Source organism: Symphalangus syndactylus, chromosome 5, assembly GCF_028878055.3.
Source record: "Symphalangus syndactylus isolate Jambi chromosome 5, NHGRI_mSymSyn1-v2.1_pri, whole genome shotgun sequence".
NCBI lineage: Eukaryota > Metazoa > Chordata > Mammalia > Primates > Hylobatidae > Symphalangus > Symphalangus syndactylus.
In genome coordinates, this window is record NC_072427.2 from 159,597,007 (window position 1) to 159,621,989 (window position 24,983).

Genomic DNA, 24,983 nt, shown 5'->3' on the forward strand with positions numbered 1-24,983 from the left:
CAGAGTTGAACCTTACTTTTGATTGAGCCGTTCTGAAACACTCTTTCTGTAGAAACTGCAATTGGATATTCTGAGCGCTAAGAGGCCTATATTGGGAAAAAGATTGTCTACAAATAAAAACTACACAGAAGAATTGTGTGAAACTTCTTTCTGTTCTGCTTGTTCAACTAAAAGAGTTGAACCTTAGTTTTGATTGAGCCGTTCTGAAACACTCTTTCTGTAGAAAATGCAAGTGGAGATTCGGAGCGCTAAGAGGGTAATAGTGGAAAAAGGAATGTCTCCAAATATAAACTACACAGAATCATTCTGTGAAACTTTTTTCTGATCTGTGCATTCAGCTAACAGAGTTAAACCATACTTTTGATTGAGCAGATCTGAACACTCTTTCTGTAGAAAATGCAACTGGACATTTGGAGTGCTAAGAGAGTAGTAGTGGAAAAAGGAATATATTCAAATATAAACTACACAGAAGCATTCTGTGAAACTTCTTTCTGATCTGAGCATTCAGCTAACAGAGTTAAACCATACTTTTGATTGAGCAGTTTTGAAACACTCTGTCTGTAGAAAATGCAACTGGACATTCGTAGCGCTAAGTGGGTAATAGTGGAAAAAAGAATATGTTCAAATATAAACTACACAGAAGCATTGTATGAAACTTCTTTCTGTTCTGTGCATTCAACTAACAGAGTTGAACCTGACTTTTGATTGAGCCTTTCTGAAACACTCTTTCTGTAGAAACTGCAATTGGACATTCTGAGCGCTAAGCGGCCTATATTGGGAAAAATAATATCTTCAAATAAAAACTACACAGAAGCATTGTGTGAAACTTATTTCTGATATGTTAATTAAGCTAACAGAGTTAAACCATACTTTTGATTGCGCAGTTGTGAACACTCTTTCTGTAGAAAATGCAAGTGGACATTCGGAGCGCTAAGAGGGTAATAGTGGAAAAAGGAATATATTCAAATATAAACTACACAGTAGCATTCTGTGAAAATTCTTTCTGTTCTGTGCATTCAACTAACAGAGTTGAACCTTACTTTTGATTGAGCCGTTCTGAAACACTCTTTCTGTAGAAAATGCAAATGGACATGCTAAGCGCTAAGAGTCCTACATTGGGAAAAAGAATATCTTCAAATAAAAACTACACAGATGCATTCTGTGAAACTTATTTCTGATCTGTAAATTCAGTTAACAGAGATAAAACATATTTTTGATTGAGCAGTTATGAAACACTCTTTTTGTAGAAAATGCAAGTGGAGATTCGGAGCGCTAAGAGCGTAATAGTGGAAAAAGGAATGTCTTCAAATATAAACTACACAGAATCATTCGGTGAAACTTCTTTCTGATCTGTGCATTCAGCTAACATAGTTAAACCATACTTTTGATTGAGCAGATCTGAACACTCTTTCTGTAGAAAATGCAACTGGACATTTGGAGCGCTAAGAGCGTAGTAGTGGAAAAAGGAATATATTCAAATATAAACTACACAGAAGCATTCTGTGAAACTTCTTTCTGATCTGAGCACTCAGCTAACAGAGTTAAACCATACTTTTGATTGAGCAGTTTTGAAACACTCTGTCTGTAGAAAATGCAACTGGACATTCGTAGCGCTAAGTGGGTAATAGTGGAAAAAAGAATATGTTCAAATATAAACTACACAGAAGCATTGTATGAAAATTCTTTCTGTTCTGTGCATTCAACTAACAGAGTTGAACCTTACTTTTGATTGAGCCGTTCTGAAACACTCTTTCTGTAGAAACTGCAATTGGACATTCTGAGCGCTAAGAGGCCTATATTGGGAAAAAGAATGTCTACAAATAAAAGCTACACAGAAGAATTGTGTGAAACTTCTTTCTGTTCTGTTTGTTCAACTAAAAGAGTTGAACCTTAGTTTTGATTGAGCCGTTCTGAAACACTCTTTCTGTAGAAAATGCAAGTGGAGATTCGGAGCGCTAACGGGGCAATAGTGGAAAAAGGAATGTCTCCAAATATAAACTACACAGAATCATTCTGTGAAACTTCTTTCTGATCTGTGCATTCAGCTAACAGAGTTAAACCATACTTTTGATTGAGCAGATCTGAACACTCTTTCTGTAGAAAATGCAACTGGACATTTGGAGCGCTAAGAGAGTAGTAGTGGAAAAAGGAATATATTCAAATATAAACTACACAGAAGCATTCTGTGAAACTTCTTTCTGATCTGAGCATTCAGCTAACAGAGTTAAACCATACTTTTGATTGAGCAGTTTTGAAACACTCTGTCTGTAGAAAATGCAACTGGACATTCGTAGCACTAAGAGGGTAATAGTGGAAAAAAGAATATGTTCAAATATAAACTACACAGTAGCATCGTATGAAACTTCTTTCTTTTCTGTGCATTCAACTAACAGAGTTGAACCTTACTTTTGATTGAGCCTTTCTGAAACACTCTTTCTGTAGAAACTGCAATTGGACATTCTGAGCGCTAAGAGGCCTCTATTGGTAAAAATAATATCTTCAAATAAAAACTACACAGAAGCATTGAGTGAAACTTATTTCTGATATGTTCATTAAGCTAACAGAGTTAAACCATACTTTTGATTGCGCAGTTCTGAACACTCTTTCTGTAGAAAATGCAAGTGGACATACGGAGCGCTAAGAGGGTAATAGTGGAAAAAGGAATATATTCAAATATAAACTACACAGTAGCATTCTGTGAAAATTCTTTCTGTTCTGTGCATTCAACTAACAGAGTTGAACCTTACTTTTGATTGAGCCGTTCTGAAACACTCTTTCTGTAGAAACTGCAATTGGACATGCTAAGCGCTAAGAGGCCTACATTGGGAAAAAGAATATCTTCAAATAAAAACTACACAGATGCATTCTGTGAAACTTATTTCTGATCTGTAAATTCAGTTAACAGAGATAAAACATATTTTTGATTGAGCCGTTCTGAAACACTCTTTCTGTAGAAAATGCAAGTGGAGATTCGGAGCGCTAAGAGGGTAATAGTGGAAAAAGGAATGTCTCCAAATATAAACTACACAGAATCATTCTGTGAAACTTCTTTCTGATCTGTGCATTCAGCTAACAGAGTTAAACCATACTTTTGATTAAGCAGATCTGAACACTCTTTCTGTAGAAAATGCAACTGGACATTTGAAGCACTAAGGGAGTAGTAGTGGAAAAAGGAATATATTCAAATATCAACTACACAGAAGCATTCTGTGAAACTTCTTTCTGATCTGAGCATTCAGCTAACAGAGTTAAACCATACTTTTGATTGAGCAGTTTTGAAACACTCTGTCTGTAGAAAATGCAACTGGACATTCGTAGCGCTAAGTGGGTAATAGTGGAAAAAAGAATATGTTCAAATATAAACTACACAGAAGCATTGTATGAAAATTCTTTCTGTTCTGTGCATTCAACTAACAGAGTTGAACCTTACTTTTGATTGAGCCGTTCTGAAACACTCTTTCTGTAGAAACTGCAATTGGACATTCTGAGCGCTAAGAGGCCTATATTGGGAAAAAGAATGTCTACAAATAAAAGCTACACAGAAGAATTGTGTGAAACTTCTTTCTGTTCTGTTTGTTCAACTAAAAGAGTTGAACCTTAGTTTTGATTGAGCCGTTCTGAAACACTCTTTCTGTAGAAAATGCAAGTGGAGATTCGGAGCGCTAACGGGGCAATAGTGGAAAAAGGAATGTCTCCAAATATAAACTACACAGAATCATTCTGTGAAACTTCTTTCTGATCTGTGCATTCAGCTAACAGAGTTAAACCATACTTTTGATTGAGCAGATCTGAACACTCTTTCTGTAGAAAATGCAACTGGACATTTGGAGCGCTAAGAGAGTAGTAGTGGAAAAAGGAATATATTCAAATATAAACTACACAGAAGCATTCTGTGAAACTTCTTTCTGATCTGAGCATTCAGCTAACAGAGTTAAACCATACTTTTGATTGAGCAGTTTTGAAACACTCTGTCTGTAGAAAATGCAACTGGACATTCGTAGCGCTAAGTGGGTAATAGTGGAAAAAATAGTATGTTCAAATATAAACTACACAGAAGCATTGTATGAAACTTCTTTCTATTCTGTGCATTCAACTTACAGAGTTGAACCTTACTTTTGGTTGAGCCTTTCTGAAACACTCTTTCTGTAGAAACTGCAATTGGACATTCTGAGCGCTAAGAGGCCTGTAATGGGAAAAATAATATCTTCAAATAAAAACTACACAGAAGCATTGTGTGAAACTTATTTCTGATATGTTCATTAAGCTAACAGAGTTAAACCATACTTTTGATTGCGCAGTTCTGAACACTCTTTCTGTAGAAAATGCAAGTGGACATTCGGAGCGCTAAGAGGGTAATAGTGGAAAAAGGAATATATTCAAATATAAACTACACAGTAGCATTCTGTGAAAATTCTTTCTGTTCTGTGCATTCAACTAACAGAGTTGAACCTTACTTTTGATTGAGCCGTTCTGAAACACTCTTTCTGTAGAAACTGCAATTGGACATGCTAAGCGCTAAGAGGCCTACATTGGGAAAAAGAATATCTTCAAATAAAAACTACACAGATGCATTCTGTGAAACTTATTTCTGATCTGTAAATTCAGTTAACAGAGATAAAACATATTTTTGATTGAGCAGTTATGAAACACTCTTTTTGTAGAAAATGCAAGTGGAGATTCGGAGCGCTAAGAGGGTAATATTGGAAAAAGGAATGTCTTCAAATATAAACTACACAGAATCATTCGGTGAAACTTCTTTCTGATCTGTGCATTCAGCTAACAGAGTTAAACCATACTTTTGATTGAGCAGATCTGAACACTCTTTCTGTAGAAAATGCAACTGGACATTTGGAGCGCTAAGAGCGTAGTAGTGGAAAAAGGAATATATTCAAATATAAACTACACAGAAGCATTCTGTGAAACTTCTTTCTGATCTGAGCATTCAGCTAACAGAGTTAAACCATACTTTTGATTGAGCAGTTTTGAAACACTCTGTCTGTAGAAAATGCAACTGGGCATTCGTAGCGCTAAGTGGGTAATAGTGTAAAAAAGAATATGTTCAAATATAAACTACACAGAAGCATTGTATGAAACTTCTTTCTGTTCTGCGCATTCAACTAACAGAGTTGAGACTTACTTTTGATTGAGCCGTTCTGAAACACTCTTTCTGTAGAAACTGCAATTGGACATTCTGAGCGCTAAGAGGCCTATATTGGGAAAAAGAATGTCTACAAATAAAAACTACACAGAAGAATTGTGTGAAACTTCTTTCTGTTCTGTTTGTACAACTAAAAGAGTTGAACTTTAGTTTTGATTGAGCCGTTCTGAAACACTCTTTCTGTAGAAAATGCAAGTGGAGATTCGGAGCGCTAAGAGGGTAATAGTGGAAAAAGGAATGTCTCCAAATATAAACTACACAGAATCATTCGGTGAAACTTCTTTCTGATCTGTGCATTCAGCTAACAGAGTTAAACCATACTTTTGATTGAGCAGATCTGAACACTCTTTCTGTAGAAAATGCAACTGGACATTTGGAGTGCTAAGAGAGTAGTAGTGGAAAAAGGAATATATTCAAATATAAACTACACAGAAGCATTCTGTGAAACTTCTTTCTGATCTGAGCATTCAGCTAACAGAGTTAAACCATACTTTTGATTGAGCAGATTTGAAACACTCTGTCTGTAGAAAATGCAACTGGACATTCGTAGCGCTAAGTGGGTAATAGTGGAAAAAAGAATATGTTCAAATATAAACTACACAGAAGCATTGAATGAAACTTCTTTCTGTTCTGTGCATTCAACTAACAGAGTTGAACCTTACTTTTGATTGAGCCTTTCTGAACCACTCTTTCTGTAGAAACTGCAATTGGACATTCTGAGCGCTAAGAGGCCTCTATTGGGAAAAATAATATCTTGAAATAAAAACTACACAGAAGCATTGTGTGAAACTTATTTCTGATATGTTCATTAAGCTAACAGAGTTAAACCATACTTTTGATTGCGCAGTTCTGAACACTCTTTCTGTAGAAAATGCAAGTGGACATTCGGAGCGCTAAGAGGGTAATAGTGGAAAAAGGAATATATTCAAATATAAACTACACAGTAGCACTCTGTGAAAATTCTTTCTGTTCTGTGCATTCAACTAACAGATTTGAACCTTACTTTTGATTGAGCCGTTCTGAAACACTCTTTCTGTAGAAACTGCAATTGGACATGCTAAGCGCTAAGAGGCCTACATTGGGAAAAAGAATATCTTCAAATAAAAACTACACAGATGCATTCTGTGAAACTTATTTCTGATCTGTAAATTCAGTTAACAGAGATAAAACATATTTTTGATTGAGCAGTTATGAAACACTCTTTTTGTAGAAAATGCAAGTTGAGATTCGGAGCGCTAAGAGGGTAATAGTGGAAAAAGGAATGTCTTCAAATATAAACTACACAGAATCATTCGGTGAAACTTCTTTCTGATCTGTGCATTCAGCTAACAGAGTTAAACCATACTTTTGATTGAGCAGATCTGAACACTCTTTCTGTAGAAAATGCAACTGGACATTTGGAGCGCTAAGAGCGTAGTAGTGGAAAAAGGAATATATTCAAATATAAACTACACAGAAGCATTCTGTGAAACTTCTTTCTGATCTGAGCATTCAGCTAACAGAGTTAAACCATACTTTTGATTGAGCAGTTTTGAAACACTCTGTCTGTAGAAAATGCAACTGGACATTCGTAGCGCTAAGTGGGTAATAGTGGAAAAAAGAATATGTTCAAATAGAAACTACACAGAAGCATTGTATGAAACTTCTTTCTGTTCTGTGCATTCAACTCACAGAGTTGAACCTTACTTTTGATTGAGCCGTTCTGAAACACTCTTTCTGTAGAAACTGCAATTGGACATTCTGAGCGCTAAGAGGCCTATATTGGGAAAAAGAATGTCTACTAATCAAAACTACACAGAAGAATTGTGTGAAACTTCTTTCTGTTCCGTTTTTTCAACTAAAAGAGTTGAACCTTAGTTTTGATTGAGCCGTTCTGAAACACTCTTTCTGTAGAAAATGCAATGGAGTTTCGGAGCGCTAAGAGGGTAATAGTGGAAAAAGGAATATATTCAAATATAAACTACACAGTAGCATTCTGTGAAAATTCTTTCTGTTCTGTGCATTCAGCTAACAGAGTTGAACCTTACTTTTGATTGAGCCGTTCTGAAACACTCTTTCTGTAGAAACTGCAATTGGACACGCTAAGCGCTAAGAGGCCTACATTGGGAAAAAGAATATCTTCAAATAAAAACTACACTGAAGCATTCTGTGAAACTTCTTTCTGATCTGAGCATTCAGCTAACAGAGTTAAACCATACTTTTGATTGAGCAGTTTTGAAACACTCTGTCTGTAGAAAATGCAACTGGACATTCGTAGCGCTAAGTGGGTAATAGTGGAAAAAAGAATATGTTCAAATATAAACTACACAGAAGCATTGTATGAAAATTCTTTCTGTTCTGTGCATTCAACTAACAGAGTTGAACCTTACTTTTGATTGAGCCGTTCTGAAACACTCTTTCTGTAGAAACTGCAATTGGACATTCTGAGCGCTAAGAGGCCTATATTGGGAAAAAGAATGTCTACAAATAAAAGCTACACAGAAGAATTGTGTGAAACTTCTTTCTGTTCTGTTTGTTCAACTAAAAGAGTTGAACCTTAGTTTTGATTGAGCCGTTCTGAAACACTCTTTCTGTAGAAAATGCAAGTGGAGATTCGGAGCGCTAACGGGGCAATAGTGGAAAAAGGAATGTCTCCAAATATAAACTACACAGAATCATTCTGTGAAACTTCTTTCTGATCTGTGCATTCAGCTAACAGAGTTAAACCATACTTTTGATTGAGCAGATCTGAACACTCTTTCTGTAGAAAATGCAACTGGACATTTGGAGCGCTAAGAGAGTAGTAGTGGAAAAAGGAATATATTCAAATATAAACTACACAGAAGCATTCTGTGAAACTTCTTTCTGATCTGAGCATTCAGCTAACAGAGTTAAACCATACTTTTGATTGAGCAGTTTTGAAACACTCTGTCTGTAGAAAATGCAACTGGACATTCGTAGCACTAAGAGGGTAATAGTGGAAAAAAGAATATGTTCAAATATAAACTACACAGTAGCATCGTATGAAACTTCTTTCTTTTCTGTGCATTCAACTAACAGAGTTGAACCTTACTTTTGATTGAGCCTTTCTGAAACACTCTTTCTGTAGAAACTGCAATTGGACATTCTGAGCGCTAAGAGGCCTCTATTGGTAAAAATAATATCTTCAAATAAAAACTACACAGAAGCATTGAGTGAAACTTATTTCTGATATGTTCATTAAGCTAACAGAGTTAAACCATACTTTTGATTGCGCAGTTCTGAACACTCTTTCTGTAGAAAATGCAAGTGGACATACGGAGCGCTAAGAGGGTAATAGTGGAAAAAGGAATATATTCAAATATAAACTACACAGTAGCATTCTGTGAAAATTCTTTCTGTTCTGTGCATTCAACTAACAGAGTTGAACCTTACTTTTGATTGAGCCGTTCTGAAACACTCTTTCTGTAGAAACTGCAATTGGACATGCTAAGCGCTAAGAGGCCTACATTGGGAAAAAGAATATCTTCAAATAAAAACTACACAGATGCATTCTGTGAAACTTATTTCTGATCTGTAAATTCAGTTAACAGAGATAAAACATATTTTTGATTGAGCAGTTATGAAACACTCTTTTTGTAGAAAATGCAAGTGGAGATTCGGAGCGCTAAGAGGGTAATAGTGGAAAAAGGAATGTCTCCAAATATAAACTACACAGAATCATTCTGTGAAACTTCTTTCTGATCTGTGCATTCAGCTAACAGAGTTAAACCATACTTTTGATTAAGCAGATCTGAACACTCTTTCTGTAGAAAATGCAACTGGACATTTGAAGCGCTAAGGGAGTAGTAGTGGAAAAAGGAATATATTCAAATATCAACTACACAGAAGCATTCTGTGAAACTTCTTTCTGATCTGAGCATTCAGCTAACAGAGTTAAACCATACTTTTGATTGAGCAGTTTTGAAACACTCTGTCTGTAGAAAATGCAACTGGACATTCGTAGCGCTAAGTGGGTAATAGTGGAAAAAAGAATATGTTCAAATATAAACTACACAGAAGCATTGTATGAAAATTCTTTCTGTTCTGTGCATTCAACTAACAGAGTTGAACCTTACTTTTGATTGAGCCGTTCTGAAACACTCTTTCTGTAGAAACTGCAATTGGACATTCTGAGCGCTAAGAGGCCTATATTGGGAAAAAGAATGTCTACAAATAAAAGCTACACAGAAGAATTGTGTGAAACTTCTTTCTGTTCTGTTTGTTCAACTAAAAGAGTTGAACCTTAGTTTTGATTGAGCCGTTCTGAAACACTCTTTCTGTAGAAAATGCAAGTGGAGATTCGGAGCGCTAACGGGGCAATAGTGGAAAAAGGAATGTCTCCAAATATAAACTACACAGAATCATTCTGTGAAACTTCTTTCTGATCTGTGCATTCAGCTAACAGAGTTAAACCATACTTTTGATTGAGCAGATCTGAACACTCTTTCTGTAGAAAATGCAACTGGACATTTGGAGCGCTAAGAGAGTAGTAGTGGAAAAAGGAATATATTCAAATATAAACTACACAGAAGCATTCTGTGAAACTTCTTTCTGATCTGAGCATTCAGCTAACAGAGTTAAACCATACTTTTGATTGAGCAGTTTTGAAACACTCTGTCTGTAGAAAATGCAACTGGACATTCGTAGCGCTAAGTGGGTAATAGTGGAAAAAATAGTATGTTCAAATATAAACTACACAGAAGCATTGTATGAAATTACTTTCTGTTCTGTGCATTCAACTAACAGAGTTGAACCTTACTTTTGATTGAGCCTTTCTGAAACACTCTTTCTGTAGAAACTGCAATTGGACATTCTGAGCGCTAAGAGGCCTCTATTGGCAAATAAAATATCTTCAAATAAAAACTACACAGAAGCATTGTGTGAAACTTATTTCTGGTATGTTCATTAAGCTAACAGAGTTAAACCATACTTTTGATTGCGCAGTTCTGAACACTCTTTCTGTAGAAAATGCAAGTGGACATTCGGAGCGCTAAGAGGGTAATAGTGGAAAAAGGAATATATTCAAATATAAACTACACAGTAGCATTCTGTGAAAATTCTTTCTGTTCTGTGCATTCAACTAACAGAGTTGAACCTTACTTTTGATTGAGCCGTTCTGAAACACTCTTTCTGTAGAAACTGCAATTGGACATGCTAAGCGCAAAGAGGGCTACATTGGGAAAAAGAATATCTTCAAATAAAAACTACACAGATGCATTCTGTGAAACTTATTTCTGATCTGTAAATTCAGTTAACAGAGATAAAACATATTTTTGATTGAGCAGTTATGAAACACTCTTTTTGTAGAAAATTCAAGTGGAGATTCGGAGCGCTAAGAGGGTAATAGTGGAAAAAGGAATGTCTTCAAATATAAACTACACAGAATCATTCGGTGAAACTTCTTTCTGATCTGTGCATTCAGCTAACAGAGTTAAAACATACTTTTGATTGAGCAGATCTGAACACTCTTTCTCTAGAAAATGCAACTGGACATTTGGAGCGCTAAGAGCATAGTAGTGGAAAAAGGAATATATTCAAATATAAACTACACAGAAGCATTCTGTGAAACTTCTTTCTGATCTGAGCATTCAGCTAACAGAGTTAAACCATACTTTTGATTGAGCAGTTTTGAAACACTCTGTCTGTAGAAAATGCAACTGGACATTCGTAGCGCTAAGTGGGTAATAGTGGAAAAAAGAATATGTTCAAATATAAACTACACAGAAGCATTGTGTGAAACTTCTTTCTGTTCTGTGCATTCAACTAACAGAGTTGAACCTTACTTTTGATTGAGCCGTTCTGAAACACTCTTTCTGTAGAAACTGCAATTGGACATTCTGAGCGCTAAGAGGCCTATATTGGGAAAACGAATGTCTACAAATAAGAACTACACAGAAGAATTGTGTGAAACTTCTTTCTGTTCTGTTTGTTCAACTAAAAGATTTGAACTTTAGTTTTGATTGAGCCGTTCTTAAACACTCTTTCTGTAGAAAATGCAAGTGGAGATTCGGAGCGCTAAGAGGGTAATAGTGGAAAAAGGAATGTCTCCAAATACAAACTACACAGAATCATTCTGTGAAACTTCTTTCTGATCTGTGCATTCAGCTAACAGAGTTAAACCATACTTTTGATTCAGCAGATCAGAACACTCTTTCTGTAGAAAATGCAACTGGACATTTGGAGCGCTAAGAGAGTAGTAGTGGAAAAAGGAATATATTCAAATATAAACTACACAGAAGCATTCTGTGAAACTTCTTTCTGATCTGAGCATTCAGCTAACAGAGTTAAACCATACTTTTGATTGAGCAGTTTTGAAACACTCTGTCTGTAGAAAATGCAACTGGACATTCGTAGCGCTAAGTGGGTAATAGTGGAAAAAACAGTATGTTCAAATATAAACTACACAGAAGCATTGTATGAAACTTCTTTCTGTTCTGTGCATTCAACTAACAGAGTTGAAACTTACTTTTGGTTGAGCCTTTCTGAAACACTCTTTCTGTAGAAACTGCAATTGGACATTCTGAGCGCTAAGAGGCCTGTAATGGGAGAAATAATATCTTCAAATAAAAACTACACAGAAGCATTGTGTGAAACTTATTTCTGATATGTTCATTAAGCTAACAGAGTTAAACCATACTTTTGATTGCGCAGTTCTGAACACTCTTTCTGTAGAAAATGCAAGTGGACATTCGGAGCGCTAAGAGGGTAATAGTGGAAAAAGGAATATATTCAAATATAAACTACACAGTAGCATTCTGTGAAAATTCTTTCTGTTCTGTGCATTCAACTAACAGAGTTGAACCTTACTTTTGATTGAGCCGTTCTGAAACACTCTTTCTGTAGAAACTGCAATTGGACATGCTAAGCGCTAAGAGGCCTACATTGGGAAAAAGAATATCTTCAAATAAAAACTACACAGATGCATTCTGTGAAACTTATTTCTGATCTGTAAATTCAGTTAACAGAGATAAAACATATTTTTGATTGAGCAGTTATGAAACACTCTTTTTGTAGAAAATGCAAGTGGAGATTCGGAGCGCTAAGAGGGTAATATTGGAAAAAGGAATGTCTTCAAATATAAACTACACAGAATCATTCGGTGAAACTTCTTTCTGATCTGTGCATTCAGCTAACAGAGTTAAACCATACTTTTGATTGAGCAGATCTGAACACTCTTTCTGTAGAAAATGCAACTGGACATTTGGAGCGCTAAGAGCGTAGTAGTGGAAAAAGGAATATATTCAAATATAAACTACACAGAAGCATTCTGTGAAACTTCTTTCTGATCTGAGCATTCAGCTAACAGAGTTAAACCATACTTTTGATTGAGCAGTTTTGAAACACTCTGTCTGTAGAAAATGCAACTGGGCATTCGTAGCGCTAAGTGGGTAATAGTGTAAAAAAGAATATGTTCAAATATAAACTACACAGAAGCATTGTATGAAACTTCTTTCTGTTCTGCGCATTCAACTAACAGAGTTGAGACTTACTTTTGATTGAGCCGTTCTGAAACACTCTTTCTGTAGAAACTGCAATTGGACATTCTGAGCGCTAAGAGGCCTATATTGGGAAAAAGAATGTCTACAAATAAAAACTACACAGAAGAATTGTGTGAAACTTCTTTCTGTTCTGTTTGTACAACTAAAAGAGTTGAACTTTAGTTTTGATTGAGCCGTTCTGAAACACTCTTTCTGTAGAAAATGCAAGTGGAGATTCGGAGCGCTAAGAGGGTAATAGTGGAAAAAGGAATGTCTCCAAATATAAACTACACAGAATCATTCGGTGAAACTTCTTTCTGATCTGTGCATTCAGCTAACAGAGTTAAACCATACTTTTGATTGAGCAGATCTGAACACTCTTTCTGTAGAAAATGCAACTGGACATTTGGAGTGCTAAGAGAGTAGTAGTGGAAAAAGGAATATATTCAAATATAAACTACACAGAAGCATTCTGTGAAACTTCTTTCTGATCTGAGCATTCAGCTAACAGAGTTAAACCATACTTTTGATTGAGCAGATTTGAAACACTCTGTCTGTAGAAAATGCAACTGGACATTCGTAGCGCTAAGTGGGTAATAGTGGAAAAAAGAATATGTTCAAATATAAACTACACAGAAGCATTGAATGAAACTTCTTTCTGTTCTGTGCATTCAACTAACAGAGTTGAACCTTACTTTTGATTGAGCCTTTCTGAACCACTCTTTCTGTAGAAACTGCAATTGGACATTCTGAGCGCTAAGAGGCCTCTATTGGGAAAAATAATATCTTGAAATAAAAACTACACAGAAGCATTGTGTGAAACTTATTTCTGATATGTTCATTAAGCTAACAGAGTTAAACCATACTTTTGATTGCGCAGTTCTGAACACTCTTTCTGTAGAAACTGCAATTGGACATTCTGAGCGCTAAGAGGCCTATATTGGGAAAAAGAATGTCTACTAATCAAAACTACACAGAAGAATTGTGTGAAACTTCTTTCTGTTCCGTTTTTTCAACTAAAAGAGTTGAACCTTAGTTTTGATTGAGCCGTTCTGAAACACTCTTTCTGTAGAAAATGCAATGGAGTTTCGGAGCGCTAAGAGGGTAATAGTGGAAAAAGGAATATATTCAAATATAAACTACACAGTAGCATTCTGTGAAAATTCTTTCTGTTCTGTGCATTCAACTAACAGAGTTGAACCTTACTTTTGATTGAGCCGTTCTGAAACACTCTTTCTGTAGAAACTGCAATTGGACATGCTAAGCGCTAAGAGGCCTACATTGGGAAAAAGAATATCTTCAAATAAAAACTACACAGATGCATTCTGTGAAACTTATTTCTGATCTGTAAATTCAGTTAACAGAGATAAAACATATTTTTGATTGAGCAGTTATGAAACACTCTTTTTGTAGAAAATGCAAGTGGAGATTCGGAGCGCTAAGAGGGTAATAGTGGAAAAAGGAATGTCTTCAAATATAAACTACACAGAATCATTCGGTGAAACTTCTTTCTGATCTGTGCATTCAGCTAACAGAGTTAAAACATACTTTTGATTGAGCAGATCTGAACTCTCTTTCTGTAGAAAATGCAACTGGACATTTGGAGCGCTAAGAGCGTAGTAGTGGAAAAAGGAATATATTCAAATATAAACTACACAGAAGCATTCTGTGAATCTTCTTTCTGATCTGAGCATTCAGCTAACAGAGTTAAACCATACTTTTGATTGAGCAGTTTTGAAACACTCTGTCTGTAGAAAATGCAACTGGATATTCGTAGCGCTAAGTGGGTAATAGTGGAAAAAAAATATGTTCAAATATAAACTACACAGAAGCATTGTATGAAACTTCTTTCTGTTCAGTGCATTCAACTAACAGAGTTGAACCTTACTTTTGATTGAGCCTTTCTGAAACACTCTTTCTGTAGAAACTGCAATTGGACATTCTGAGCGCTAAGAGGCCTATAATGGGAAAAATAATATCTTCAAATAAAAACTACACAGAAGCATTGTGTGAAACTTATTTCTGATATGTTCATTAAGCTAACAGAGTTTAACCATACTTTTGATTGCGCAGTTCTGAACACTCTTTCTGTAGAAAATGCAAGTGGACATTCGGAGCGCTAACAGGGTAATAGTGGAAAAAGGAATATATTCAAATATAAACTACACAGTATCATTCTGTGAAAATTCTTTCTGTTCTGTGCATTCAACTAACAGAGTTGAACCTTACTTTTGATTGAGCCGTTCTGAAACACTCTTTCTGTAGAAACTGCAATTGGACATGCTAAGCGCTAAGAGGCCTACATTGGGAAAAAGAATATCTTCAAATAAAAACTACACAGATGCATTCTGTGAAACTTATTTCTGATCTGTAAATTCAGTTAACAGAGATAAAACATATTTTTGATTGAGCAGTTATGAAACACTCTTTTTGTAGAAAATGCAAGTGGAGATTCGGAGCGCTAAGAGGGTAATAGTGGAAAAAGGAATGTCTTCAAATATAAACTACACAGAATCATTCGGTGAAACTTCTTTCTGATCTGTGCATTCAGCTAACAGAGTTAAACCATACTTTTGATTGAGCAGATCTGAACACTCTTTCTGTAGAAAATGCAACTGGACATTTGCAGCGCTAAGAGCGTAGTAGTGGAAAAAGGAATATATTCAAATATAAACTACACAGAAGCCTTCTGTGAAACTTCTTTCTGATCTGAGCATTCAGCTAACAGAGTTAAACCATACTTTTGATTGAGCAGTTTTGAAACACTCTCTCTGTAGAAAATGCAACTGGACGTTCGTAGCGCTAAGTGGGTAATAGTGGAAAAAAGAATATGTTCAAATATAAACTACACAGAAGCATTGTATGAAACTTCTTTCTGTTCTGTGCATTCAACTAACAGAGTTGAACCTTACTTTTGATTGAGCCGTTCTGAATCACTCTTTCTGTAGAAACTGCAATTGGACATTCTGAGCGCTAAGAGGCCTATATTGGGAAAAAGAATGTCTACAAATAAAAACTACACAGAAGAATTGTGTGAAACTTCTTTCTGTTCTGTTTGTTCAACTAAAAGAGTTGAACCTTAGTTTTGATTGAGCCGTTCTGAAACACTCTTTCTGTAGAAAATGCAATGGAGATTCGGAGCGCTAAGAGGGTAAGAGTGGAAAAAGGAATATATTCAAATATAAACTACACAGTAGCATTCTGTGAAAATTCTTTCTGTTCTGTGCATTCAGCTAACAGAGTTGAACCTTACTTTTGATTGAGCCGTTCTGAAACACTCTTTCTGTAGAAACTGCAATTCGACATGCTAAGCGCTAAGAGGCCTACATTGGGAAAAAGAATATCTTCAAATAAAAACTACACAGATGCATTCTGTGAAACTTATTTCTGATCTGTAAATTCAGTTAACAGAGATAAAACATATTTTTGATTGAGCAGTTATGAAACACGCTTTTTGTAGAAAATGCATGTGGAGATTCGGAGCGCTAAGAGGGTAATAGTGGAAAAAGGAATGTCTTCAAATATAAACTACACAGAATCATTCGGTGAAACTTCTTTCTGATCTGTGCATTCAGCTAACAGAGTTAAACCATACTTTTGATTGAGCAGATCTGAACACTCTTTCTGTAGAAAATGCAACTGGACATTTGGAGCGCTAAGAGCGTAGTAGTGGAAAAAGGAATATATTCAAATATAAACTACACAGAAGCATTCTGTGAAACTTCTTTCTGATCTGAGCATTCAGCTAACAGAGTTAAACCATACTTTTGATTGAGCAGTTTTGAAACACTCTGTCTGTAGAAAATGCAACTGGACATTCGTAGCGCTAAGTGGGTAATAGTGGAAAAAAGAATATGTTCAAATATAAACTACACAGAAGCATTGTATGAAACTTCTTTCTGTTCTGTGCATTCAACAAACAGAGTTGAACCTTACTTTTGATTGAGCCTTTCTGAAACACTCTTTCTGTAGAAACTGCAATTGGACATTCTGAGCGCTAAGAGGCCTATAATGGGAAAAAAAATATCTTCAAATAAAAACTACACAGAAGCATTGTGTGAAACTTATTTCTGATAGGTTCATTAAGCTAACAGAGTTAAACCATACTTTTGATTGCGCAGTTCTGAACACTCTTTCTGTAGAAAATGCAAGTGGACATTCGGAGCGCTAAGAGGGTAATAGTGGAAAAAGGAATATATTCAAATATAAACTACACAGTAGCATTCTGTGAAAATTCTTTCTGTTCTGTGCATTCAACTAACAGAGTTGAACCTTACTTTTGATTGAGCCGTTCTGAAACACTCTTTCTGTAGAAACTGCAATTGGACATGCTAAGCGCTAAGAGGCCTACATTGGGAAAAAGAATATCTTCAAATAAAAACTACACAGATGCATTCTGTGAAACTTATTTCTGATCTGTAAATTCAGTTAACAGAGATAAAACATATTTTTGATTGAGCAGTTATGAAACACTCTTTTTGTAGAATATGCAAGTGGAGATTCGGAGCGCTAAGAGGGTAATAGTGGAAAAAGGAATGTCTTCAAATATAAACTACACAGAATCATTCGGTGAAACTTCTTTCTGATCTGTGCATTCAGCTAACAGAGTTAAACCATACTTTTGATTGAGCAGATCTGAACACTCTTTCTGTAGAAAATGCAACTGGACATTTGGAGCGCTAAGAGCGTAGTAGTGGAAAAAGGAATATATTCAAATATAAACTACACAGAAGCATTCTGTGAAACTTCTTTCTGATCTGAGCATTCAGCTAACAGAGTTAAACCATACTTTTGATTGAGCAGTTTTGAAACACTCTGTCTGTAGAAAATGCAACTGGACATTCGTAGCGCTAAGTGGGTAATAGTGGAAAAAAGAATATGTTCAAATATAAACTACACAGAAGCATTGTATGAAACTTCTTTCTGTTCTGTGCATTCAACTAACAGAGTTGAACCTTACTTTTGATTGAGCCGTTCTGAAACACTCTTTCTGTAGAAACTGCAATTGGACATTCTGAGCGCTAAGAGGCCTATATTGGGAAAAAGAATGTCTACAAATAAAAACTACACAGAAGAATTGTGTGAAACTTCTTTCTGTTCTGTTTGTTCAACTAAAAGAGTTGAACCTTAGTTTTGATTGAGCCGTTCTGAAACACTCTTTCTGTAGAAAATGCAAGTGGAGATTCGGTGCGCTAAGAGGGTAATAGTGGAAAAAGGAATGTCTCCAAATATAAACTACACAGAATCATTCTGTGAAACTTCTTTCTGATCTGTGCATTCAGCTAACAGAGTTAAACCATACTTTTGATTGAGCAGATCTGAACTCTCTTTCTGGAGAAAATGCAACTGGACATTTGGAGCGCTAAGAGAGTAGTAGTGGAAAAAGGAATATATTCAAATATAAACTACACAGAAGCATTCTGTGAAACTTCTTTCTGATCTGAGCATTCAGCTAACAGAGTTAAACCATACTTTTGATTGAGCAGTTTTGAAACACTCTGTCTGTAGAAAATGCAACTGGACATTCGTAGCGCTAAGTGGGTAATAGTGGAAAAAAGACTATGTTCAAATATAAACTACACAGAAGCATTGTATGAAACTTCTTTCTGTTCTGTGCATTCAACTAACAGAGTTGAATCTTACTTTTGATTGAGCCTTTCTGAAACACTCCTTCTGTAGAAACTGCAATTGGACATTCTGAGCGCTAAGAGGCCTATATTGGGAAAAAGAATGTCTACAAATAAAAACTACACAGAAGAATTGTGTGAAACTTCTTTCTGTTCTGTTTGTTCAACTAAAAGAGTTGAACCTTAGTTTTGATTGAGCCGTTCTGAAACACTCTTTCTGTAGAAAATGCAATGGAGATTCGGAGCGCTAAGAGGGTAAGAGTGGAAAAAGGAATATATTCAAATATAAACTACACAGTAGCATTCTGTGAAAATTCTTTCTGTTCTGTGCATTCAGCTAACAGGGTTGAACCTTACTTTTGATTGAGCCGTTCTGAAACACTCTTTCTGTAGAAACTGCAATTCGACATGCTAAGCGCTAAGAGGCCTACATTGGGAAAAAGAATATCTTCAAATAAAAACTACACAGATGCATTCTGTGAAACTTATTTCTGATCTGTAAATTCAGTTAACAGAGATAAAACATATTTTTGATTGAGCAGTTATGAAACACGCTTTTTGTAGAAAATGCATGTGGAGATTCGGAGCGCTAAGAGGGTAATAGTGGAAAAAGGAATGTCTTCAAATATAAACTACACAGAATCATTCGGTGAAACTTCTTTCTGATCTGTGCATTCAGCTAACAGAGTTAAACCATACTTTTGATTGAGCAGATCTGAACACTCTTTCTGTAGAAAATGCAACTGGACATTTGGAGCGCTAAGAGCGTAGTAGTGGAAAAAGGAATATATTCAAATATAAACTACACAGAAGCATTCTGTGAAACTTCTTTCTGATCTGAGCATTCAGCTAACAGAGTTAAACCATACTTTTGATTGAGCAGTTTTGAAACACTCTGTCTGTAGAAAATGCAACTGGACATTCGTAGCGCTAAGTGGGTAATAGTGGAAAAAAGAATATGTTCAAATATAAACTACACAGAAGCATTGTATGAAACTTCTTTCTGTTCTGTGCATTCAACAAACAGAGTTGAACCTTACTTTTGATTGAGCCTTTCTGAAACACTCTTTCTGTAGAAACTGCAATTGGACATTCTGAGCGCTAAGAGGCCTATAATGGGAAAAAAAATAACTTCAAATAAAAACTACACAGAAGCATTGTGTGAAACTTATTTCTGATAGGTTCATTAAGCTAACAGAGTTAAACCATACTTTTGATTGCGCAGTTCTGAACACTCTTTCTGTAGAAAATGCAAGTGGACATTCGGAGCGCTAAGAGGGTAATAGTGGAAAAAGGAATATATTCAAATATAAACTACACAGTAGCATTCTGTGAAAATTCTTTCTGTTCTGTGCATTCAACTAACAGAGTTGAACCTTACTTTTGATTGAGCCGTTCTGAAACACTCTTTCTGTAGAAACTGCAATTGGACATGCTAAGCGCTAAGAGGCCTACATTGGGAAAAAGAATATCTTCAAATAAAAACTACACAGATGCATTCTGTGAAACTTATTTCTGATCTGTAAATTCAGTTAACAGAGATAAAACATATTTTTGATTGAGCAGTTATGAAACACTCTTTTTGTAGAATATGCAAGTGGAGATTCGGAGCGCTAAGAGGGTAATAGTGGAAAAAGGAATGTCTTCAAATATAAACTACACAGAATCATTCGGTGAAACTTCTTTCTGATCTGTGCATTCAGCTAACAGAGTTAAACCATACTTTTGATTGAGCAGATCTGAACACTCTTTCTGTAGAAAATGCAACTGGACATTTGGAGCGCTAAGAGCGTAGTAGTGGAAAAAGGAATATATTCAAATATAAACTACACAGAAGCATTCTGTGAAACTTCTTTCTGATCTGAGCATTCAGCTAACAGAGTTAAACCATACTTTTGATTGAGCAGTTTTGAAACACTCTGTCTGTAGAAAATGCAACTGGACATTCGTAGCGCTAAGTGGGTAATAGTGGAAAAAAGAATATGTTCAAATATAAACTACACAGAAGCATTGTATGAAACTTCTTTCTGTTCTGTGCATTCAACTAACAGAGTTGAACCTTACTTTTGATTGAGCCGTTCTGAAACACTCTTTCTGTAGAAACAGCAATTGGACATTCTGAGCGCTAAGAGGCCCATATTGGGAAAAAGAATGTCTAAAAATAAAAACTACACAGAAGAATTGTGTGAAACTTCTTTCTGTTCTGTTTGTTCAACTAAAAGAGTTGAACCTTAGATTTGATTGAGCCGTTCTGAAACACACTTTCTGTAGAAAATGCAAGTGGAGATTCGGAGCGCTAAGAGGGTAATAGTGGAAAAAGGAATGTCTCCAAATATAAACTACACAGAATCATTCTGTGAAACTTCTTTCTGATCTGTGCATTCAGCTAACAGAGTTAAACCATACTTTTGATTGAGCAGATCTGAACACTCTTTCTGTAGAAAATGCAACTGGACATTTGGAGCGCTAAGAGAGTAATACTGGAAAAAGGTATATATTCAAATATAAACTACACAGAAGCATTCTGTGAAACTTCTTTCTGATCTGAGCATTCAGCTAACAGAGTTAAACCATACTTTTGATTGAGCAGTTTTGAAACACTCTGTCTGTAGAAAATGCAACTGGACATTCGTAGCGCTAAGTGGGTAATAGTGGAAAAAAGAATATGTTCAAATATAAACTACACAGAAGCATTGTATGAAACTTCTTTCTGTTCTCTGCATTCAACTAACAGAGTTGAACCTTACTTTTGATTGAGCCTTTCTGAAACACTCTTTCTGTAGAAACTGCAATTGGACATTCTGAGCGCTAAGAGGCCTATATTGGGAAAAATAATATCTTCAAATAAAAACTACACAGAAGCATTGTGTGAAACTTATTTCTGATATGTTCATTAAGCTAACAGAGTTAAACCATACTTTTGATTGCTCAGTTCTGAACTCTCTTTCTGTAGAAAATGCAAGTGGACATTCGGAGCGCTAAGAGGGTAATAGTGGAAAAAGGATTATATTCAAATATAAACTACACAGTAGCATTCTGTGAAAATTCTTTCTGTTCTGTGCATTCAACTAACAGAGTTGAACCTTACTTTTGATTGAGCCGTTCTGAAACACTCTTTCTGTAGAAACTGCAATTGGACATGCTAAGCGCTAAGAGGCCTACATTTTGAAAAAGAATATCTTCAAATAAAAACTACACAGATGCATTCTGTGAAACTTATTTCTGATCTGTAAATTCAGTTAACAGAGATAAAACATATTTTTGATTGAGCAGTTATGAAACACTCTTTTTGTAGAAAATGCAAGTGGAGATTCGGAGCGCTAAGTGGGTAATAGTGGAAAAAGGAATGTCTTCAAATATAAACTACACAGAATCATTCGGTGAAACTTCTTTCTGATCTGTGCATTCAGCTAACAGAGTTAAACCATACTTTTGATTGAGCAGATCTGAACACTCTTTCTGTAGAAAATGCAACTGGACATTTGGAGCGCTAAGAGCGTAGTAGTGGAAAAAGGAATATATTCAAATATAAACTACACAGAAGCATTCTGTGAAACTTCTTTCTGATCTGAGCATTCAGCTAACAGAGTTAAACCATACTTTTGATTGAGCAGTTTTGAAACACTCTGTTTGTAGAAAATGCAACTGGACATTCGTAGCGCTAAGTGGGTAATAGTGGAAAAAAGAATATGTTCAAATATAAACTACACAGAAGCATTGTATGAAACTTCTTTCTGTTCTGTGCATTCAACTAACAGAGTTGAACCTTACTTTTGATTGAGCCGTTCTGAAACACTCTTTCTGTAGAAACTGCAATTGGACATTCTGAGCGCTAAGAGGCCTATATTGGGAAAAAGAATGTCTACAAATAAAAACTACACAGAAGAATTGTGTGAAACTTCTTTCTGTTCTGTTTGTTCAACTAAAAGAGTTGAACCTTAGTTTTGATTGAGCCGTTCTGAAACACTCTTTCTGTAGAAAATGCAAGTGGAGATTCGGAGCGCTAAGAGGGTAATAGTGGAAAAAATAATGTCTCCAAATATAAACTACACAAAAGTGTCAATCTACTAATTTATCTTCTAATAACTTTCCACCCAGGAGCATTCGTCCCTCTCATTAGACAGTTGTTCTATGCTTCTTTTTTTCACATTCTAATTGCCTCTCCTGAACCAAAAAAAGAATGTGGATCTAGGATAAATACCTTTTGAAAAGTCATTTATTTCATTATATTATTTTTTCATATATCTGCATTATTGCATAGAATACCTGATTGGTCTTATGCTAAGTTTTTCATTTAACATTACCTCTGCAAGATGTTAATAAGTATCCTTCCAAAAATGTTTGAAAAATCTTGGGTAAAACATATTACGTAAGTTCCTGTTTTATAGTTTTCCAAGAGTTTTACTATCCTTGGCCAATGACAAAATTCAAAGCAGAGATACAGTACACAACTTTTGTAAAACTTACCTATTTTTCTTATAAGACTGTGGCTTTGTTTTGTTTTGTTTTGAACTTCTTTTGTGATGTGACATGAGACTGTGTGTTGAGTTAGGGGTGGGGACATACATTAACAGAGGTTTAGGAACTGCTTTGCTAAAGCAAGTTTGAGGAGAAAATGGGGAGACTAATACAAGATTTTCCTTTAAGCAGTGGGAGTTGAAGGGGTAGGTGGTTTTTGGAGAAAGAAGAGACCCATTCATGGCACAGGCTTCTTTATGTTTCTGCTCTGTGTGATACTTAATGAGGATACAGACATTCACTTCCTCTATTTCCCACCCCTGGCCGGGGGTAACCCAAAGGTACCTGATAAAGACACAGCCTTATAGCTGTATCAAGTATCCCTGAGTGTGTTAGGACTGGAGAGGCCTAAGGAATAAAAAACATACATGCATTAAATGGAACAAATACAGAGAAGAAGAAAACTCAGACATGGTACATTAATTGTGTACCTTTCCTTACAACCCAGCACATCACAGGGTACATGACCTGCTTCCTTTTGACCTGCTTCCTTTATGTTCACTGCATGAACAGGGAAGGGGGTTGGGGTACACGTGGGAGATAATTGTGTTTACTATGTACCTGGTATTAATACATCTATAGAGACAATTGGAATGACTATACTGGAGAAACAGCAAGAGAAGAACTGAAAAGGCTAAAACAAATACTTGGTTCTCTAAAAAATACTCCAAAGGATTTCTCATGTCTGACAAATTACATTTTAGTCTAATAGTAATAAGTGACCAAAACTAAGGTGATTTGATAAATATCATAAGGTATTTTACTGTGAAATTGATATCTATACGTATTGCTTATAAAGCTCAGTAATCTGTTCTTGAATTGAGAAATTACTGAGACAACATCAAAAGCTGTCATTTTTGTTTCTATGTTGTCGTTGTTATTGTTTGTGAGGTCAGAGCTTCTAAACTTTATGACTGTTTGAAAGGGGCCTATATAGACCTTGCCTGAATATTAAGTCATGTGAAATGATAAAAAGCTTTCTGATTTATTGGGTTAGACAAAGAAAAAATTGAGAAATTGAGCATCATTAAAATTAAAGACTTTTGTTATTAAAACTGTGCTTAGAATGAAAACAAAAGCCACAGGTTGGGAGAAAATTTTTTCAAAACATATTCAAAACATTTTCAAAACATATCAGATAAATTACTGGTATTTAAAGTATACAGAGAACTCGAAAGTAAGAAAGAAAACAACTCATTTAAAAAATAGTCCAAAGGTCTAAATACAGCTGTCAAATGGGGATTTTGAAGTTACTAGTCATGTATCATTAGGGAACTGCAAGTCACAGCAACCGTGAGATATTATTACATGACTATTAAAATGACCAATATCCAAAAGTCTGATGATACCAAAAGCTGGCAAATGTGAGGAGAAACAGGAACTTTTATTCATTGCTTGTGAGAATGCAGAATAGTACAGCTACTTTGGCAGTCAGTTTGGCAGTTTCTTATAAAACTAAACATACTCCTACCACACAACCCAGCAATTACATTCCCGGTATTTACTTAAAGGATTTGAAATCTTACATGCACACAAAAGCCTTCTTCCCATGAATGTTACAGGAGCCTTATTCATGATCACTAAAATCGAAATGTCCTTCAGGAAGTGAATGGAAAAATAAACTGTGGTATATCCAGGCAATGGAATAGTATTCTGTCAAGCTACAGAAGACACACAGGAACCTTTAAATGCATATTGCCAAGTGAAAGAAGCCAGTCTGAAAAGTCTACATACCGTATGATTCAACTACATGACCTTCTGGAGAAAGCAAAACTATGGAGACAGTAAAGAGATCAGTGGCTATTAGGGATTTGGAGGAGATTTGTGCAGTCTAAACATGTCATGTGCCAACAATGACGTAAAGATATGTGAGATAAAGTATGACGAATTCTATTGACAAACACACGCAATGGCTTCCATTTAACTGAGAAGAAACCATATACCTAGCACAAGTCTTTTTCTGTGCATTAACTTTTTGTAATACAACTATATGAAGTTATAGCCTATTTTATATATGAATAAAAGCATTTCCAAAGGTTAAGAAAGGGCACAGTGAGAGTGAGAAGCACAGTCTGGGTAGGCAGGTCAATCTAGTTTTCTATCTGTGCTTTAAACTGCTATAACCATCAACTCAATCTACTAATTTATCTTCTACATAAATTAGTAGAGGAAACGATGAACGGATGGAGCAAGGAAGAATTT